The sequence below is a fragment of the Nyctereutes procyonoides genome, unplaced genomic scaffold (assembly GCF_905146905.1).
Source record: "Nyctereutes procyonoides isolate TBG_1078 unplaced genomic scaffold, NYPRO_anot_genome, whole genome shotgun sequence".
Classification (NCBI taxonomy): domain Eukaryota; kingdom Metazoa; phylum Chordata; class Mammalia; order Carnivora; family Canidae; genus Nyctereutes; species Nyctereutes procyonoides.
Genome location: NW_026575052.1, coordinates 21279306 through 21299179, shown reverse-complemented (window position 1 = coordinate 21299179; position 19874 = coordinate 21279306). Strand labels below are relative to the sequence as shown.

Below are 19874 nucleotides of genomic sequence, written 5' to 3'. Positions count from 1 at the left end.
CCTTGGGAAAGACTATGGATATTGTCCTGCACCCAACTGAACCATGTACCTCCCAGTGATGCCTTGCAAATCCTCCTTATTAAGGCCTGTTGTCAGCTCAACAGGAAGAGACACACAGAGAAAGGTAGAGCAAGGGTAGGTGGCCAAAAATCAGGTATGGACTCATGAGATTCAGATTTAGAATTACTACGTTTGTCTGACTGTGGTCAGCAGACTTGTGCCAAGTCTTCCTACCCTTGGGAATTAATTAAAGAAACTGTGAGTAGTGCACACAGTCCAGGGTGGGGGCTCTCCCTACCATTCTTACTGCTTGCTGAAATACACGGAAATGTTTTCTCTTCACATCTGCCTATAGGTATAGTGTCTTCTCTCTCCCTGCCTGCAGTCGTTCTTGGCAAAGTCCTGCTTTGCAATGGAAGAAATGTGGTCAACAAACACAACAGGCTCCACACCATTTTAGTTGTGACAGTTCTTGTGTTTTTCTCCAATGTTCTCTGGTGTCTTCATCTCCGCATTAGTCATGTTCAGACCAGGAAGGCAGAGTGGGGTCTAAGTGTTATAAACAGAAGGAATTTACCATAGGGCTATGGTCACACGGGTGATGGAAGAGCTAAGAAGCCCAAAGGGACAGCAGGCCAATCTGAGACTAGAGATTGCAGGCACCCACTGCCACTTCTAGGAGTGGGGAACAGTTGTCAAAATCAAATCAAATCACCATTTTACACCAAAGACCTCTCAAGAATTCTTTCGTGGCCATCGGCTTTGAACCCTAAGGTCTTTTTCTACATCACTAATGGCTTCTTTAATTAACTCCAAAGAGAAGCAGGACTTGGCACAAGTTTGTTGACCACAGTCAGACAAATGTAGTAATTCTAGATCTGAATCTCCTGAGTCCATACCTGATTTTTGGCCACTTACCCTTGCTGGTATCCAGGGTAGAAGCACACAGAACACCCAAATTGGCTGAATGCAGCTGGAAACCAAGAAATGTGGGAGTCTGGGGTGCATTGTGCAGGGGCGAGTCCTCCTGCCACCCAGAGCAAAGCTGGGCAGAGGATGGGTGACAACAGCCTTGGGGCACACAGCCTCCTAAACAGAAATTAAGCCCCAAACAGGTTTCCTAGTCACACATAACCAAACACAAAACAACAACAACAAAGCCTTTGTTCAAATCAACATGTCACAGGAAATTCAGAAAAGGATCAGACATTGGGTGTAAACCTCTGGCTTCCCCATTTCCTAGCCACGTGACATCGGGTGAATCCTCTCATCTCTCGGAACCCCGGTTGTAAATCAGGATAAGTACAGTACATTTCTCAAAAAAATGTCAGGAGATATCGTGGGGAAAAGACCAGACTGGAAGTACAGCTTTTCACATTTACTCAGAATCTGCAGGCAGAAACAAGGGCCCCCATGTTGAGCTGGGGAACCTCCCCACTCAGTTCACAAAGTATCCATCCCACGGGTTCTCCTTTGGGTATAAATGCAGCATTTGGACATAATACCTAGCACGTAATACTTAATCCGTCATACAGGTATTTATTCATAAATAAAAGTAATTTTAGACATGAAGACAATACATAAATATGATACCCTCCAGCTCCCCCGCTAATTATCAGCTTCCAGAAAATACTGTGGAATTCAGAAGAAACGAAGGTCCTGGAACCCACAGTAAACAAACTTCAAAAGGCCATTACATTTGAAAAGACATTCAAATATACGTTTTGAAAATAAAGGAAGCCACACTAGGTGAGGTCATATATACATTTGAAAAGAAATTCAAATGTACCTTTAGGAAAAAAAAAAAAAAAAGGAGTCATTGGCTCCTTTCGAAGAACAAAGAGAAGCAAAACCTTGAGGGTTGCTAAGGGGTCCTGAGGGCTTTTTCCAAGGGGTAAAGCTATAAGCATGGGTTTTGTTTTTTAAATACTTCCATTTACTAATGTGGAAGCTGATTTTAAGATCGGAGATTTAAATAAGATCTTGTAAAAAGCACAGGGTCTGGAATAGAAAAATTACTTGAAAATGCTAAAGAAGCATCATTATCATTGTGTGTGTGTGTGTGTGTGTGTGTGCGCACTCACGCACATGTGATTTTAAGAAGGGCGAAATGGTGGCTTTTCTCCTCTGAGGCCTTTCTTTCCTGGACCTGTCTGAAGTGATAGGAGAATTGGGGCAGCAGGGGGAGGAGGGAGGAAGTGGGCGTGGGCAGATCAAAAAAATTTGGCAGCCCGGGACCATGACATATTTTATGTGGCAATCAGTGGGAGGTGTGAGACAAGCGAGTTTGGATTGTTTTTAAACTTTAATAGCTAGAATGCCAACATTTGCTGATGATTCTCACACATTAGAGCTAATCAAGTCTGGGCACACGCAGATGCCACTCATTTGCGTGCTGGGCACTTCACGGAGTGGGTGAGGAGAGGTTGGCCACCCACCCCTCCCAGGGAATGTCACCTATGCCTGGTTCACCTAGGTTCGTGCGTCACTCATGGAAAAATCATTCAGGCCTTTGTGGACGGCGTCTGACGTGAACGTCTCAGGCACCAGGCTGGGAGCCCTAAGTGTCAAATGTTACAAAAATATCTTTGGAACTTGATTCTGGTGACTTCTCACTGCATTTTCTCTTCCAAGATAACTCTGTGGTCAGAGTGTTCTAGACTCCTTTCCTTGGCAAGTGTCTGGCAAAATTTTCCAGGGGACTAGCTTGCTCTCTTTGCTGAAGGAGGATGAGGTGGGAAGAGATCAGAGATACTTAAGCCCCCTTGTGATCAACAGATAAGTCCTCCCTTGTGAGTTTTCTCCCCTTGGGGTAGCCCAGGAACCCAAACCCATCCCCCAGTTCCAATCAGGCCAACCAGCATCCAAAGGGTCAAGTCAACGCAAGCTCCAGCTCCTGGGGGCAGATGAGGACTGGAGGATCCAGGCTTGGTGCTCACAGTGTCTCAGATCCCATCAATTCTGGACAGGTCCAGCTGTGGGAACCCCACACGAACAGCGGCCTCGAAATTTGCCTGGTGTTTTCACTTATTCACATATCGCTTTAGAAAGCAGCAGGATCTATTTTTCTGAGAACTTCGCTCTTTGGTGCACGTTACCCAGCTTGGCTTGAGAGCCCCAGAAGCTCAGTGTTCAAGGTCTGAAAATGATATATGTTGTCAAGAGAAGAAAGGAATGGTGGAAGTTCCAAGGTTTGGGCCAAAGGAAGATAATCCCAGGTTCTGCGGTGAAGGAATCTAGCAATTAGAAGACCCAGCTTTAAGTCCGGGTTTGGTTCACACCATTCATCCCCCAGGTGTCCTGTGCCATCTCAGACATGTCACGTGTCTCCCTGACCTGTTCCCTCATCTGTCATGTATGAATAATCCTAGCACTGCTGCTCCCACCAACCGTGCCGGGGTACAGCGAGGATTTGGTGAGAATTTCAACGTGCATTGTAAACTTGAAAGCATGGCCACATAAAAGGGATTATTATCCTGTAATTAGTATTATTAGGCATTGTTCCTGCCCAGGTTGTTTTCACTGTAGTTGGGGAGATAAGACAACCTGTGGAATGGTTGGTGCACAAGATGGTATCTGATTAACTGCAGGATTGTTTGGTGCCCCTTGTATGCAGGAATGAGACCGAGAAGATTATTCAAGGAAAGCCTCAGGACTGGTGGTCCTTGAGGTGGCCAGGGAGGGCCAACGGGCTGGGATAAAAAGTTTGAAATGGTGGGAAAGTATTGCTGCTGAATGACCCTCTCCAAGGGTGACAGTCAAGGAGATCCCGGGCTGCTTCCATGATGCTCAGCTCAGCCTTCCAAACCCATGCACCTCTACCTGAAAGTTCCCCTCTGACTCACACTGTGGTTTCCTGGGTCCAGCCGACTCTGGCAAAGTTATCCCATGGCCATCAAAGACCTGGATTCAAGTGCGTGTTCTGTTTGTTCCCAGATATGTGACTCTGAGCAAGTCTTGGGCTCCCTGCTCCGAGGGCCACTTAATGCTGCTGTAAATGTGTCTTGACCTTGGAAGCCTTCCGCGTGTTAGAAGAGGCAATGGATGTAAACAAACTTCAACACCTAGAAAGGGTTCATTGCTCTGTGAAAGATTTGCTTTCCTTAAAGAGAGTGTAATGCTCTCCAGAGTTGAGATAGAGACTAACATTTTTCAATTTCCCCAGTCACCGGGCCCTGGGCTCCGCATCCAGCCAACACCCAAATCGTTTATGGATGGATATTTATAGTCCATGTAACTTCTGGAAAAGTCTTTCCACTTGGCTGGCAGGTGGGGTAGCTCCAGGCAGTGAAGGAAGTTACAAACAGTTGGAAGTGGGAATTCTGTTCTGTGTTCAGCTGTGAGGCCCTGTTCATCTGAGAGAGAAGCAAGCCCCGTGGACCATTCCTGTCCGGCTCAATCTCAAATTCTGAGATTTCTGCTCATCCTTTGGGTTCACTTAGCCCCTGAAAGATGATGTAAATCAGAAAATAAAAACGATTCAGTCATCTTTGAGATAGGAGGCGTGATTCTGGAAAGAGACAAATGAAGAAGCCTACCCAACGCTATGATCCAAACGGAAAATAAGATATCATTTCTCTTCTTCTCTTGTCTGATCATTCCTAGAGGCTGTTTCAAGAACTCCAAATCATTTATTCATTATTTTTTTATGCAATAAATATTATTGAGTCCTTGCTATATGCCAGGCTCTGGGATAGGTGCAGTAGGTTTCATGATAATTAAAGTTGACCATGTCCTTGCCTTCCTGTAAATTATACTGTAGGGAGGGTCAGAGACAACTTAAATGAATAAATACTTAATATTTCAGGTGACTAAGGGGTTTTGAAAGAAATAAACTGTCTCAGATTTGAAGGTTCCTTTAGAAAGTGTAGTTAAGAAGACTTCCACAAGGCAGAGGCCTTTGAACTGAGAGCTCAAGTATAAGGAGGAAAAACAGCATGCGCATAGGCACTGAGGCATCAGGGAGTTTAGAATGTTTGAAGAACTTGGAGAAACCAGCCTGTTGAAAGAGGGAGAAGAGTATGAAGGTAATCCTATCTTTAGGTGGGAGCAGGAGGCAAGACCAGATCATCATGGGACGTTGGAGGCCTTGTCAGAGGCGTGGATTGTGTTCTATATCTAATGGGAAGCCATTCAAGGGTTTCAGGTGTTAACATGATATGAAGTTCAAGTTGGGAGTTTCTCCTTTAGGGCTTCCACTGTCTCCTGTAAGTCCCGGATCAGAGGACTCCCAGACACTTAGCCTATCTGCCTAGTTCCTTGTCTCCCCCACACCCCACCTGCTAGAACATGAGTTTCTGGAAGCTAAGATCTGTGACCCTTTCCTTGTCTCACCTCTCGCAACTAGTCCAGTGCCTGACCTTTGCTAGATACTCAAGAACTATTTGTTGCATTGAATCAAATTGGAAAAAATAACTAAAATGCTGCGGGAGCAGATGGCGAATACTAAAGGAATCAGATGCTCAGGGTTGAAGGGGTCCAAAGCAGAAGCCCATCTCTTTCAGTTGAGGTAGTCACGGGAGGCTGCCTGGGAGAGGGGGCCTTGAGACATGAATAGCATGTAGATGGGGGCAGGGGCAGAGAATCGAGGCAGATGATCCCATGTGTCCAAAGATTGCCAGGCCCTTAAGGAATCAAAACTGATGGGTGCTAACTTCACCAAGCCTCCAAAGCTAAGTGGATTGGAAATACACACAGCAGAGAATCCTGGGAGAAATGGACGAGCATAGGCTCTCTCCAGCAAGTAGATCTACCCTCTGGGTTGTGCAGTTGATTGCCTATGCCCTGGGGGGTTCAAAAAAGAGTCTCCCATTCCGTCATCTGGTAAATCTCATCCTCAGCCTTGACAGCAAAACCACGGACCAGTCCCATCCTTCAAAACGTCCCAATATTTCTTGATAGACACTTTTGTTGTCTTATGTGCAATAGAATTGTAATCACCTGTATTTAAAACTAATGGATTTGAAATAACCTGCAGGCTTCCACTTTAATGAGAGTTAGATTAATGAAAAAGGACCTTTTGCCTCAGATTGCATGACAACATTTTCAAATTACATTCCTGGAACAGAGAATTCACTTATTCAGAGTAATTGGATGCTGACTTGGGTTAATACGTACAATGTCCTTAAATGAAAATGTTCTATTGTAAGTGGAACTGTATGATACCTGAGGCTTTCTCAATAGATTTGGTTGGACTCTGAGTTAATTATACTGCATGCTATTTTTTGAATGAATTCAAGCATGAATTCTACACGGTAGAGATTGGGATAATTATATTCAATTCTGCTTGTGCCCCGCTGAAAGAATTGACCTTTTAGATAAAACGAGTCTCCCGAGCAAGAAACCTGAAGAAAGTCTGCACAAAGCCGGCAGATGGGAGAGCAGAGAAAAGTCTTAAGTAAGAGGGGAAATGGGGGCGGGGGTGGGGGGAGGGGGAGGGGGGGTGGGGGGAGAGGCAAGCTCAAGAAACAGTAGCATCTGCAAGATTGATTTTTTTGTCACGGGAAAGTATTTCTGTTTTGTAGCTTGTTTTGTATCCTTGGTACATAAAGGTATAATTTAAAACCATTGATTTTACTAAGCTGTTTTCTCATCAGTAACACGGCTCAAAAGTAGCAGCATGAAGAATGAGAAGCAGACAAAAAGCAATCTCTGGAAGATCTCTGGGTGTGAGGCCCCCAGGAAGGAGCAGAGGGGTGTGAGGAGGAGCCAGCACAGGCGTGACCACTGAGCCATCCTGCCTCCCACCATGGCTTGGGGCAGGGCGTGAGCCTAGAGCTCAGACCCCTGGGCTTAAAGCTTGGCTCCACTGCATACCAGCCATCTGGTGTGGCTCTAGACTGGGTGCTCACCCTATCTGTGCCTCGGTTTCCTCATCTGCCAAATGGGGTCAGCCTCACAGCGTGGCGAGGAGGTCTCCGCAGCTCTAAAACACTTTGCCTGCTGTGAGTGCCCAGCAGCTCTCAGCCGCTTTTATTTATACTATTCTGCTGGGTTGTGAAATCTTCCCCCCACCCCCCATGAGGGAAAAAAGGCAACTCATTAAGAGGATTAAACCCATCAGGAGGATTAAAAATACCTCTCCCCTTGGGGAGAGGAGGAAGCTGGGAGGAGGGGGACTTTCTGGATGGACACTGGGTGTCAAAGATGTGTCCTCTGAAGGCTGCCACAGGACAGGGTGAGATCACTGGGCCCCCCGGGGCCGTGCTAGCCAGAGGGCAACCCCATGTGCCCAGCCAGAGGGAGGCTCCCCGCTCCAGCAGTTTTCCTGTGTGTTGCCTCCTTGGCCCGGGCTCCCCAGTGCATACGAAATCTCATTATTCCAAGTGTAGGAACCAGCAACCTAACACCTACAGTGATCTGTCTTGAAGCAGGTCCCTGGCTCCGACCACCACTGGGAGCAGAAAAATAACTGCGTCCTTCTGCGGAACTCTTTCAGTGTTGGCGAAACTGGCTTTCCGGACAGTGTGGCCACACTCCTCGGCCTGGCAACCCCCTCTATCCCAGCCTAGCCTTCGTGCTGTAAAATATGCAGGTCTCATGCTGTCCTCATTGGTTTCCTGGGGCTGCTATAACAAATCGCCACAAACGTGGTGGCTTAAGTGAAAAAATTGATTCTCTTGCAATTCTGGAGGCCAGATGTCTGAATCACCAGTCACAGTCAAGGTTTTGGCCACACTCCCTCTCTGTCCCTTGCCTCTTCCAGGTGCCGGTGGCTGCTGGCATTCCTTGGCTGGTGGCCACATCACTCCCACCTCTGAGTCTGTGGTCCCACCTGCCTCCTCTTCTGTGTGAAATCTCCCCCTGCCTCTCTCTTAAAAGGACACTTGTGATATCATAGAGCACATGAGGATAACCAAGGCTAAACCCCTCATCTCAGGATCACATCTGCCCACAGGTTCCCACGTAATACAACATGCGCGAGTGTCCAAATCAGGACCTGGTACTCAGCCCACTACACCAGCTCACAGTTGTGCTGCTGTCTCTCTGCCTTCTATTTGTCAGGAGACATGAACCTGGTCAGTACCCCTCTTTCTCTTCCCTCTACGGGGAAGCATTCATTGATTTCTGAGTTGGTATGTGTGCATGTGGGCTTCACAGGTGCCACCCCTGTCCACCCCTTCTTCCTGGGGGTTACTCTTCTCACCTCCTCTGAGGGCTGCTCTGGAAGACCCAGTTGTCTCTCACCCCTGCTGGTAACACCTGTCGGTTGGAGTTGCAAAAGCCTGGATTTTCTTTGGGGAACCATTGCCCTGTGAAGAGCAATGCAGCTCTTTCCATGTGGCTTGAAGGGGGTTAGCCTCCCTTCAACCCCTAAGTTTACCTTGAACAATATACACTACTTAAAGTTTGCCAGTGACTTAGTAAGTCTTGGTAAGAATATATGGTGGCTGACGTGAGATCCATCAGGGCCAATCAGGCTGCTTCATTCCCCATGCTCAGGGTGAGTGCTTCTGGGCTGGGCATGTGACTCAAGTCCCAGTGAGACTCAGACCTGGATTTCTACTATCAGAGTCTTTTTGTCTCTCATGGACTTAAAGCTGGGCGGATATAAGCTCACAGCTGCTTGGGCCTGCTCCATAGGGGATTGGCCCTAAAATGGAGCCAATAGGAGGAAAGAAGAACCAAATCATGGAAGACCAATCTAAAATTCAAAGACCAAATTTGACCTCCTGGATCCAACCACACCTGAAATCATCCTCATCCTGGGACATTGTCTTTGAACCACACATACCTTTTTTTTTTTTTTTTTTTCTGAAGTTAGTCTGAGTTGGGTTTCTGGCATTGGGAGAGTTCTTACACATTTGCCATGCAGCTGCCTGCTAGTACTTGACTTCTTGAGTCTAGGCAGGAGACACTCAATATCACATAGGATGTTCTGTGCTCAGTACTATGTCTGGACTTCACACACCAAAGGAGCACTTAACACACCAAAGGAGCAAGGCTCCGTTCCTCCTATTACAGATTTTTTTCCTTGAACTGGGGACTTACGAAATGAGTGAAGTCGTGCTTCTAGCTGATCTAATTTATGATGGTTTTCCTCATAGCTTTATTAGTCTGTTGACTCTGACCTTCAGATCGTTTTCTATCATGCATGAGATATCCAGTCTTACCTTAGATATCTTTTTTTTTAAGATTTTTAAAAGATTTTTATTTGACACAGAGATCAAGCACACACAGCAGCAGAGTGGCAGGCAAAGAGGGAGAGCGAAAGCAGGCTCCCCGCTGAGCAGGGAGCCCAATGTGGGTCTCTATTCCAGGACCCTGAGATCATGACCTGAGCCGAAGGCAGATGTTTAACCAACTGAGCCACCCAGGTGTCCCTATCCTAGATATCCTAACACAGTTGGACTTTTCCTCTCTATGTCTGGGTGGTCAATATTGAAACAACCTCTCTGATTGATTGAAGCCAGTGAAGCTTCACTTACGGCCTAAAGACAGCTGGCTTTGACCTGGAGAAGCTTGGGATCCATGAGGATATACTCCTCTGCCAGTGTTTGCAGATATGAACTGTGTTGTTCCTTTTGCCTTTTAGAATGGTCAGGATTGCCATGGGATGTGCTGGGGAACTCTGAGAGGTGCGTTGTGAGAAAAAACTCAGCTGCTTGTAATCTCTTCCCAATTCTGACCACTAACCACTTTCTGACTTCAGGCATGTTTGACCCTTACCTTTTGGGGATTTGACTCCTTATTTTTTTTTTTTAAAGATTTATTTTTATTTTATGATAGAGAGAGAGAGAGACAGACAGGCAGAGGGAGAAGCAGGCTCTATACCAGGAGCCCGATGTGGGACTCGATCCCGGGACTCCAGAACCACACCCTGGGCCAAAGGCAGGCGCGAAACCGCCGAGCCACCCAGGGATCCTCGACTCCTTATTTTTTTAAAGTAATCTCCATGACCAATGTGGGACTCGAACTCACAATCTTGAGATCAAAAGTTGCATTCTCCACTAACTGAGCCAGCCAGGCACCCCTTGACTTCTCATTTCTTTTTTTTTTTAAGATTTTATTTTATTTCACTTTTTAAAAAAGATTATTTATTTATAATAGAGACAGAGAGAGAGCACAAGTGGGAGAGAGAAGCAGACTCCCCATTAAATAGGGAATCTGATACAGGACTTGATCCCAGAACCCTGGGATCATGACCTGAGCCAAAGGCAGATGCTTAATTGACTGATCCACCCAGGAGCCCATACATTTTCTTGAGAAAGAGAGAGAGAGAGAGAGAGAGAGAGAATAAGCAGGGGGAGGGGTAGAGGGTAGAGGGAGGGGGACAAGTAGACTTGTGCTGAGCATGGAGCCTGATGCAGGGCTCGATCTTGAAACCCTGAGATCATGACCTAAGCTGAAACTAAGAGTTGGGCACTAACAAACTGCACCACCCAGGCACCGCCTGATCTGACCTTGGTCAGGTTTAGCATCTATGTCCTATCGCTCCCATGTCCATGCCACACATTTCTGGTTGATCACTGTGCTCTTGCTTATTGAGCCTGAACACAGCCTCAGAATCCTTCTCAACACTGAGGTAGCCAATCTTAAAGTTTCTTCTGAAGCTTACTTAACATTTTATGATCCTAAGGCTTTTGGACACTTTTACAAATTGTTGTTTTTAAATCTTGACTTGGAAACTTCCCCCCTTTTATTAATAGCTATAGTTCTTGCAATTCATGTCCCCCCCCCCCGCGCCCCACTGACCACCACCAGATAGAGATCTTGCGTCCTCTCCCCAGATCCAGGAGCGTCAGCAGCATAGCTCAGTATTGTGAGATAATGGCTCTCTAACAGCAGAAGGTCCTATTCCTGTAGCTCTGTGCAGATTTAGAGGCAAAAAAGACTCCAGCAATTAATTCCATTATGCAGTTAATATAATTAGTCAGATTTACATATAAGGACCAACATTTGTGACTCGAATATTTTCATTGTTTTTTCTCTTCTTCCAAAGGTTCCAGTCCCTTAAATTTGTACATTATCTGTGACTGATATATCATTTATCTAGAGAATACAGTTGTCATTCACTTCATTTAATTAGCTTATGGATTCTAAATTATCTGCTACCATAAAATGTGATTTTATACTGCAGATTACAAAGGTTTTCAGAAATTTAATATGCCACTTTTAATTGGTGAAAAGTACCCTAAAGGATTCATAATATTTTTTACTGCACTTGCATTTAGGCTCAAGAGAGAGAGATTGAAGATGTTTAGTAAGAAATGGGATTTGGGTCAGTGAGATTGGTGATGATTTATTTGGAATAAGGCAAATCTGAAGGGATGGAGTCGTAAATATAGCCATCAGAGGATTGTGTTTGAGCAGTGAGACCAGTGAGTTGAAAACTGAACATCTTCTGGTTTTCATACCCGGGCTCGTCATTTTGATGGGCTAACCATGTATTTATGGCATATGGTTCCAAGTTTGCAGCGACGACTAAGAATACTCTATTTTCTCCTCTGCTTTTCCAACGATTAAATCCATAATCTTCTGTGTATATGGCATTACCACACCTTCCCTAAATGCATTCTTGGCCTTATTGATGCCTTGGCGTAGTTGTACAGCTGGGCGGCTGTTTGTTCGGCCAAAGCAAACGGCTTCTTTTTGATCCTTCGACTATGGAAATGCCCTACATGGTGAGGTTACGGTCATATTAAAGGGGCTGAGTTATTGGGAGCAACTTCAAGGATTTCCACGCTCATCTGTCTTAATGTGTTGCAAATAAAAGTTTATAAAACATGACAATGGGCATAAAAAGTCTAGAGCCTTAAAAGAAGGTTTGGAGAGAGTCAAAGGTCAGGAAACCTGGGTGAGGCTGTGAGGTCCCCACGCCCCTCTGGGACCCTCCCTGTCTCTGGAACCAGGTCCTGATTATCCTGTAAAATCAGCAAGGTACAGAGCCCGTGCACTCACACTACTGCCCACTGTTTGAGTGAAGGCATTGAAGATCTCTGTTAGAAGCCCGTGTGGAGCTAGGGGTACTCTTCATACTCCATGGTGATTAATTTTATTGGCTGAGTTTGGCTAGGGGAAAGTGGTTCTAGTCTGAAAGCTTTTCCTGGGGGAGAAGACAAAAGAGCAGACTTTGGTTAGTGTGCTGGGGAAAGACCGGGGCTTGAGAAGCCCAAGCCAGCGTGGGAGTCTGAAAGGGGAATGTGTGCACAGTAGTCATAATAACGTTGTGATTATGAATGGGTCATGATGCCTCATCCTAGTGCTAATCCACAACACTGCATTTCATTGAGTACCTACTATGTGCCAGGCACCATGCTGGGCTCTTGGTTATATGGGCCCCCAAATCCTTTGAGATCCCTTATAATACAGCGCACATTTCACAGAAAGAAAGACAACCATGGGCTTAGGCACATGGAATGACTTACTTGCAATCTCACTGCTGACAGAATTAGGTTGTACACGCAAGACTGTCTACTCCCCAGGCCAGTTGGGGTACGGGGAATCCCAGAGCACTGGGGAGAAGCTGCAGGAGGTGCATTGGGTGAGCTTTCTCGCTCAGGCCAGCAGCATCCAGAGGGCAGCCAGGGCTCTCCCAGGTCGATCCCTCCTCCCTGATGGAGCACCTCCTCCTGAGAGCCAGATCCTGGTCTGCGAGAGGGAGGCAGAGGGGAATAAGAAAGACACAGACTCTGCCTCAGACAACTGACCGGGAATCTCTCCCCACTCTTCATATTCTAAGAGCTCCTTCTGGTTCTCCTCCTCTGGAACATGCTCACCCTTATTTTCCCCCATAGATTACATGTGGAGTATGGATCCTCTGTGGCAAACTTCTTTTTTTACTTTTTAAAAAATATTTTATTTATTCATGAGAGACAGAGACAGAGAGAGAGAAAGGCAGAGACATAGGCAGAAGGAGAAAGCAGGATCCACGCAGGGAGCCTGACGTGGGTCTCGATCCAGGGACCCCAGGATCACACCCTGGGCAAGGCAGGCACTAAACCACTGAGCCACCCAGGGATCCCCAAACTTCCTTTTCCAACCTTAAAATACTTCTGCCTTTTCTAGTAAAAAGTCGCTGGATGGACTCAGTTTTTAAAAAATCAAGTATAGAGGCAAGCAAAAGAAAAACATAAAGATAATGCTTGATCCCATCACCTGAAGGGAGAAAGCAGCGATGTACAAATTTGTGCGTACGTGCCCCGGTGCATACATGCATGTGTACATACACATGGGTTATACGTGCTTTTACGTTTCACAAGAGGGCAGATGCCAATGCATAGTTTTGACCTCAACCTCTCTGAACTTCAGATTTCCTGCTGACTAAAGGTGACAGATCACAGTGCCTTCCTCAAGTAATTTTTGGGAGGACAGAGGAAGGAAGCTGGTAAAGAATTTAGAAGAATGGCTACACACAACAGTGCTTAATAAATGTGACCTGCAGTCACTATTATTATTAATGCTCTAACATAATCACACTTCAGTGCTAGTATGTATTCTTGTGTAGTATCTTTTACAACCATTTTATTGTTTTTTCATTATGCGAGTAAATACGCTTAATTCTAAAACTAGGGGTAAGCAAAATGATAATCCATAAAACCAGCCATAATCCCATTGATGAAGAGATGACGACTGTTAAATGTTAGTTTACATATTTGCAACCTCATTTAATAGATATACATATCTAAGGCTGTACGGCCCTTGTTATTTTATAAACTGCTCCCCCACCCCCCACTCCCCGCCACCACCACCTTAAAAAACTCGGTTGTGAACATTAACTCATGTGATTACGGGATTTACCACCCACACAAAATCCCGATAGCTGAACAATAGCCCACAGGCGAGATTTAACGTAATCTACCGAGCCAATTGTCTATCGCAAACATTTAGTCTGTTCCCCCAATTTTGCTTTTGTAAACAGTGTTGCCATGAGCAGCTCTATGACCAAATCCTTGGATCTTAATAGAATATGTTCCTGGGGGACACCTGGGTGGCTCAGTGGTTGAGCGTCTGTCTTCAGCACAGGGCGTGATCCCAGGGTCCTGGGATCGAGTCCCACATCAGGATCCCCGCAGGGAGCCTGATTCTCCTTCTATGTCTCTGCCTCTCTGTGTCTCTCATGAATGAATGAAATAAATAAATAAATAAATAAACAAATAAATAAATAAATAAATTACTTAATTAATAATCTTAAAAAATAAAAATTTAAAAAAGAGTATGTTCCTGGGATTGGGATTCCTGGGTCAAAGAGTGTGCGGGTCTTTGAGGCTCCTGATGAACGGTGCCCACGTGCTCTCCAGGCTGTTGTGCAGAACTCTAAGGCTGTCCTGTTAGTGCCCAAAAACCCACTTGCCTTTACTGCTCCCTGACAAATTTTGACTCCCAGCCTGGTGACTGTATTATGCATTATGCTTCTGGGCCACCAACCCTTATGGTCAGTTGAAGAATAATCAGCAAATGCCAGTCCCCCTTTGTGTGTATATTAGCCTAAGGATAGCAGAAGGCATACTTGAAAAAAATAAATGATTAGGTTCGACAATGGAAAGGTAAACAACATCATAATTCACGAGATTTCCCATTGTTCTTTCCTGACTTTAATTCTATAGCCATAGAGCAGCCATAATCATCTATTCAATTCAATAGACCCTTATTGAACACTTACTTTGTACAAAGCTGGGAGGTAGGTGGGAAAAATAATACTGTATATTTGTACAGTGTTCACACTTGACAAAGTGCTTTCATATGCTTTAGGGAAAAAAAAAACAAAATCAAAAACCCTGAGCAGGGACTCAGGAGATCTGATTTCTTGAGTCGCCTCCACCATATAATTGAAGTATGACCTCAGGCTGAATCTCTCTGCTCCTTGGGTAAATACCAGGCCAAGAGTCCTGCTTTGTCTGCCTTAGAGGGTTTGTGGGATGCTCAGCTGAGATGTTGTAAGTGTTCCACAGATTTGCAGATTGCAGTAAGTTACAAAAATGGACTGTGGTATGAAAATATTCTTTAGTTAAATCTAAATTGAAAATGATAGTGGGAATTATTTAGGGCACTAACTTCTTCAGCTGTATTCTAGGAGAGCCCAAAGGTTTGTGTGGGGCCACTGTGGCAAGAAAGGGGAAGGTGAGCAGAGCATGGTTCCCTATTGCCCACCCGAATTCCTTACTTTAGGGTCTGGAACCAGACTGCTCACATGGGGACCCTGGGAGAGTTACTTAAATCCCTTTGGAGTCTCATTAGTTTTCTCGTCTGTAAAATGGGCATATGGATTGTTGTGAAGTTTAATAAGTTAATAAGTCTACAGTGTTTGGAACCAGCAGGCCATAACTAATTATTGCTGTTATTTTTACAGTCCACCTTGGGGGGTCCTCCTAGGGTCAGATTCCACCAAAAATAACATTTGAAAAAAAATCATTGGCTTCTCTCACTTCTTTATTTTGCAGATGGAAAATTTACAGCTCAGAGAAGCCAGCATCAATACACTTACTGAGAATCTGGCACACAGGAACATGTGCACATGTGTCTTGAACATTGCCGTCCCCATGGTCCATGAGCAGAAGCACTGTCCCCGGCCCTTGGTGACAGCTCACCTGCTAGTGAGTGAGAGCATACTGTGAAGGTGGCTGTGTGTGATCTCTGGGGCTTGGGCACTTTCTCAGAAAATCTTGCCATCTAAGCTCTTCTAGTAAGACACCAATGAACTCTATGACAGCACAAGCATCTCCAAATTCCTGACAGACATGAATCCTTGGGCTCTGGGAATGAGAACACGGAATTACTAAAATCATAAGTTATTCTTAAAATACTTTTTTAAAAAAATATTTTTATTTATTTCAGAAAGAGAGAGGAAGAGAGCGTGTGCTTGAGCAGGGGGATTGGTAGGGGAAGAAGAGAGAGAATCTCAAGCAGAATCTGAGCTGAGCACAAAACTACATGAGGACCTGATCTCAGTATGCTGAGATCATGACCTGACCCAAAATCAAGAGTCAAATGCTTAAATGACTAAGCCACCCAGGTGCCCCCTTAAAATATTTTTAACATTCTTCATGGATATCTAAAAAAGTTGTTTGATAAAGAAAAAATTGCATGTTTAATAGTATTTATAAAGAGCTTTGCAGAAAATTTATGATGAATCTTTGTCTGCAGCAAAGATTCATATACTGGAAAATGCCAGTGAACATTATTGGGTAATATTCAAATAATGTCACATTCAGATTTCCCAGCAAGAGTGAAGTCACCACAAAGAGAAAAGAAATTTACCAAAGGACTTATTTTCCTTCCAAGCTTGTATTTCTTGGAACTCTACTCACAGGAGTCTCAAGTATACTATGTATATGGACATCACTATGTATCTTATTTGCAAGAATGGCACACTGTTGGCAGCAGATAGGGCCACAGACACACAATAGCCAAGGAGACCAAGCAAGTGGATAGAGATGAATGCTCCCATATGCACTGGTTCTTCCCCTTCCACTCGTTGTGTCAGTCTCACTTTCCTCTTGATGTCCGCGGAGTCCTTCAAAAATGGGTAACATCTGAATGCTGACTGCGAAGCTTTCATTCTCACAGAATTATAATATTTTGTCTCATTTCCCCAAGTTCTTGGCTGTTTTTTTCCCAGGAGATGGGAAAACATACGTCCTAGAACACAAAACATAAACATGAGAGACCTGAAAGAAAGTAAGGGGAATCGAAATACCAGGTCATGTGGTTGGTACTGACCACAGATGCTATGAGTATCTGGAGGGGAAGGGGATTTTGAGGAGCCAGCATAGCCTCTAGAAGGACGTGGTAACTGAGCTAGATTTCGCAGGATATGTGGGACTGGGAAACTCAGCAGGGTAGAGAAGAGGCATCCCAAGGAGAGGAGCAGCCTGCCAAAGCTAGGGAGAAGATAAACTTTAGGGAAAGGTGAATGAGAGGGAAGGAGAGAAGCAGATCAAGGAGGATCCAAGAAACCTGGTGTTAATATCCCGAGTAATGGATTCGTTTGTTTAGTCATTTTTATGACTTTAAAAAGAAGATTTTGTTTTGGGGGCACGTGAGCGGCTTAGTCGGTTGAGCATCTGACTCTTGTTTTCATCTCAGCTCATGATTTCAGTTGCCATGACATCAAGCCCCATGTCAGGTTCCCCGTTCAGTGCCCGGAGTCTGAGATTCTCTCTCTCCCTCTCCTTCTGCCCCTCCCCCTCAAATAAATAAATAAATAAATAAATAAATAAAAATATTTTATTTTTGACTAATCTCTATACCCAACATAGGACTTGAACTCACAATCCTAGTGCCCTTAGGACTTTTTATTTATAAAAATAATCCTCAGGAGCAAATTCACGTAATTCAGAAGGGTATAGGGTAAGAAATAAGGGACGTCTCCCCACCCACACTTAATCTCTCAGATTCTCAATCCTGATCCGTGGTCTCCTTGAATCTTTTTCCCACACATGTAATAAACGAATATCCTTTTTCTTTGTAAACAAATGGAGCCACACCAAACATTTGTTGCTACATGCTTTTTGAGAAAGGTAACAATTTACATTTTTAAAAAAGTGTCGACTTTTATCTGTTTCAGCACACATAGCTCCTTGCCCTTACATTTAAGAGTTCTGTGCTAGTTCACTGTGTGAACACACCTTAAATGCTCTATCGCCCCTTTCTTAACAGGCAGTTACATTGTTTCCAGGGGTCTTACTATTCTTTTTTAAGATTTTATTTATTTATTTATTCATGAGAGACACAGAGAGAGGCAGAGACACAGACAGAGGGAGAAGCAGGCTCCCTGTTGGGAGCCCAATGCGGGACTCGATCCCAGGACCCCAGGATCATGCCCTGAGCCCAAGGCAGATGCCCAACTGCTGAGCCACCCAGGTGCCCCTTATTATTCTTATTTAATTAAAAATCTCAATTGCTTTTGTGTTCCTCTGCAGTGACTCCCTTTTGCAAGTATGTCTGCAGGATTTATATCTGGAATTGGGAGCGGTTGAGTCGTGTGATATATGCATTTAAAAATTTGACAGTTATCACCGAGCAATGCTCCAAAGAGGCTGTACCCGATTTACACTACCATCCGTGGTGTGTGAGGTGTTGCCCTCCCTCCAGGAGGACACCAGTGAGGAGACTGGGCCCTGGGGTTGGGCAGCCTGGAATGAATCGTCCTTCTGCCCTCTCATTGCTGCAGGACCTTGGGAAAGTTGTTTAACCAAGCCCTTCCGGCCTCTGCTCATTTGAAAACAGGGTTAGAAGTCACACCTCTATGGGCACTTGACAGGATGAGCACTGGGTGTTATTCTGTATGTTGGCAAATTGAACACCAATAAAAATAAATTTATAAAAAAATTTAAAAATAAATAAATAAATAAATAAATAAATAAATAAATAAATAAATAAGAAGTCGCACCTCTATCACGAAGCGGTTATACACTAGGTGATGAGACGCATACACACATTATCAGTGCCTTGCACACGGCGAGAGCCGAACGTGTGTCCCCTCCTGTACTGAGCCTACTGCTGCCCTGACCTTACAGCCCTTTACCCTTATCATTCGGGTGTCTGCCCAGCTGCCCCCGGTCAGCTCCTACATTTCTTTGCCCCCCGCTTTGCTGGCTGCGGGGGCCTGCTCTACTCACGCGGGCTCATCGCCAACCAGAAGGACTGGGGACCTGATGGCCAGCCTGTTCCAGCAACCTTGGACCCGTTTCCAGCGGGGGTGGGGGTGAGAGCCCCCACGTCCCTCACCTCTTGGTCAAGGGAACTCTGGGGGCCCCCTCTGCCTCCCCCCCCCACTGCCCCAGTGGCCTGAGGCTCCAGGAGTCACCAGGGTCACAGGCTTCTCCCTTCACTGGTCCCTCTGGGGCCCCAAGCCCATTGCTCCCAAGGACGCCTCCTGAATCAGCTACTTGTACCCAAACATGTGTCTCGGGGTCTGCTTCTGGGGATTCCAAGTTAGGATAAATTTTAAGCCTTGCCAACTTTTTTTTAAAAATAATATTTTATTTTTATTTAATTATGAGGGGGATTGGCCTTCTTTTCATGTTACTAGCCAAATACCTTGCTCTTCTCTGCTATCAGCCTGTTCTTGTACTTTGCTCATGTATCTGTTGGGCTGTTTGTCTTTTCCTTATTGATTTGTAAAGGGCTCTTTGTAAATAATAAAAATTAGCCCTTTGTCTATTATGTGGTGCTGCTTCCCACATCGTTGCTTAGCTTCTGACTTTGTTTAGGACGCATTTGTTCCTTTCTTTTTCTTTTCTTTTCTTTTCTTTTCTTTTCTTTTCTTTTCTTTTCTTTTCTTTTCTTTTCTTTTCTTTCTTTTCTTTCTTTTCTCTCCTTCTCTCTCTCTCTGGCCATATAGATGCTTGAAATTTTAATGTAATCAACAAGGAGCTCGGATTTAAAATCACTATTTCTTTCCACTCATTTACTGCTTTGGTTTTGGTTTTTCCCATAAAAGAGGCAAATATGATGGATGGCACACATGGGCAAGAAGAAACCTTATCTATATACAGATGATTTCATAAAGAAATACACGTAATTATAAATTCTAATAAAATTATGGATAATATGTTACACACACAGAGTAAAACTCTCGCATTAATTTCTAATCTCTCCCCTGTGGAAATGATCCATGTGTGTAGAATTCTGTGTTCTAGGTGGATTTCTTTCTTTGGGGGTGGGGGGCATGGATTTCTCTCGTTTTATAAACCAACTTTACAACACCAACACCCTTCTCTGTGGTCCAGGCTGGCCGAGGCAGAAGTCACTTCCTGCACGTAACACCCATTGCAGAGAATTCTTGATTTCTCTGTGTGCAACTTCACTATATACTGACAATTATAACTCCATTTTAAAGTTCCATCAATCTCTCTTCTTTTATTTTATTTTATTTTTTAAAAAAGATTTTATTTATTTATTCATGAGAGACACAGAGAGAGGCAGAGACA

General features: G+C 44.6%; 1 long non-coding RNA gene across 1 annotated transcript in view; it reads left to right on the top strand.

Annotated features, from left to right (window-relative positions):
• The window catches only part of LOC129513314 (uncharacterized), a 47439-nt gene extending 29240 nt beyond the window's left edge, over positions 1-18199 (top strand). Inside the window, exons 2-3 of the long non-coding RNA XR_008665224.1 lie at positions 15381-15533; positions 17862-18199. This is a non-coding gene — a long non-coding RNA (uncharacterized LOC129513314). The remainder of the gene's footprint in view (positions 1-15380; positions 15534-17861) is intronic.
• Positions 18200-19874: the final 1675 nt, after the last annotated feature.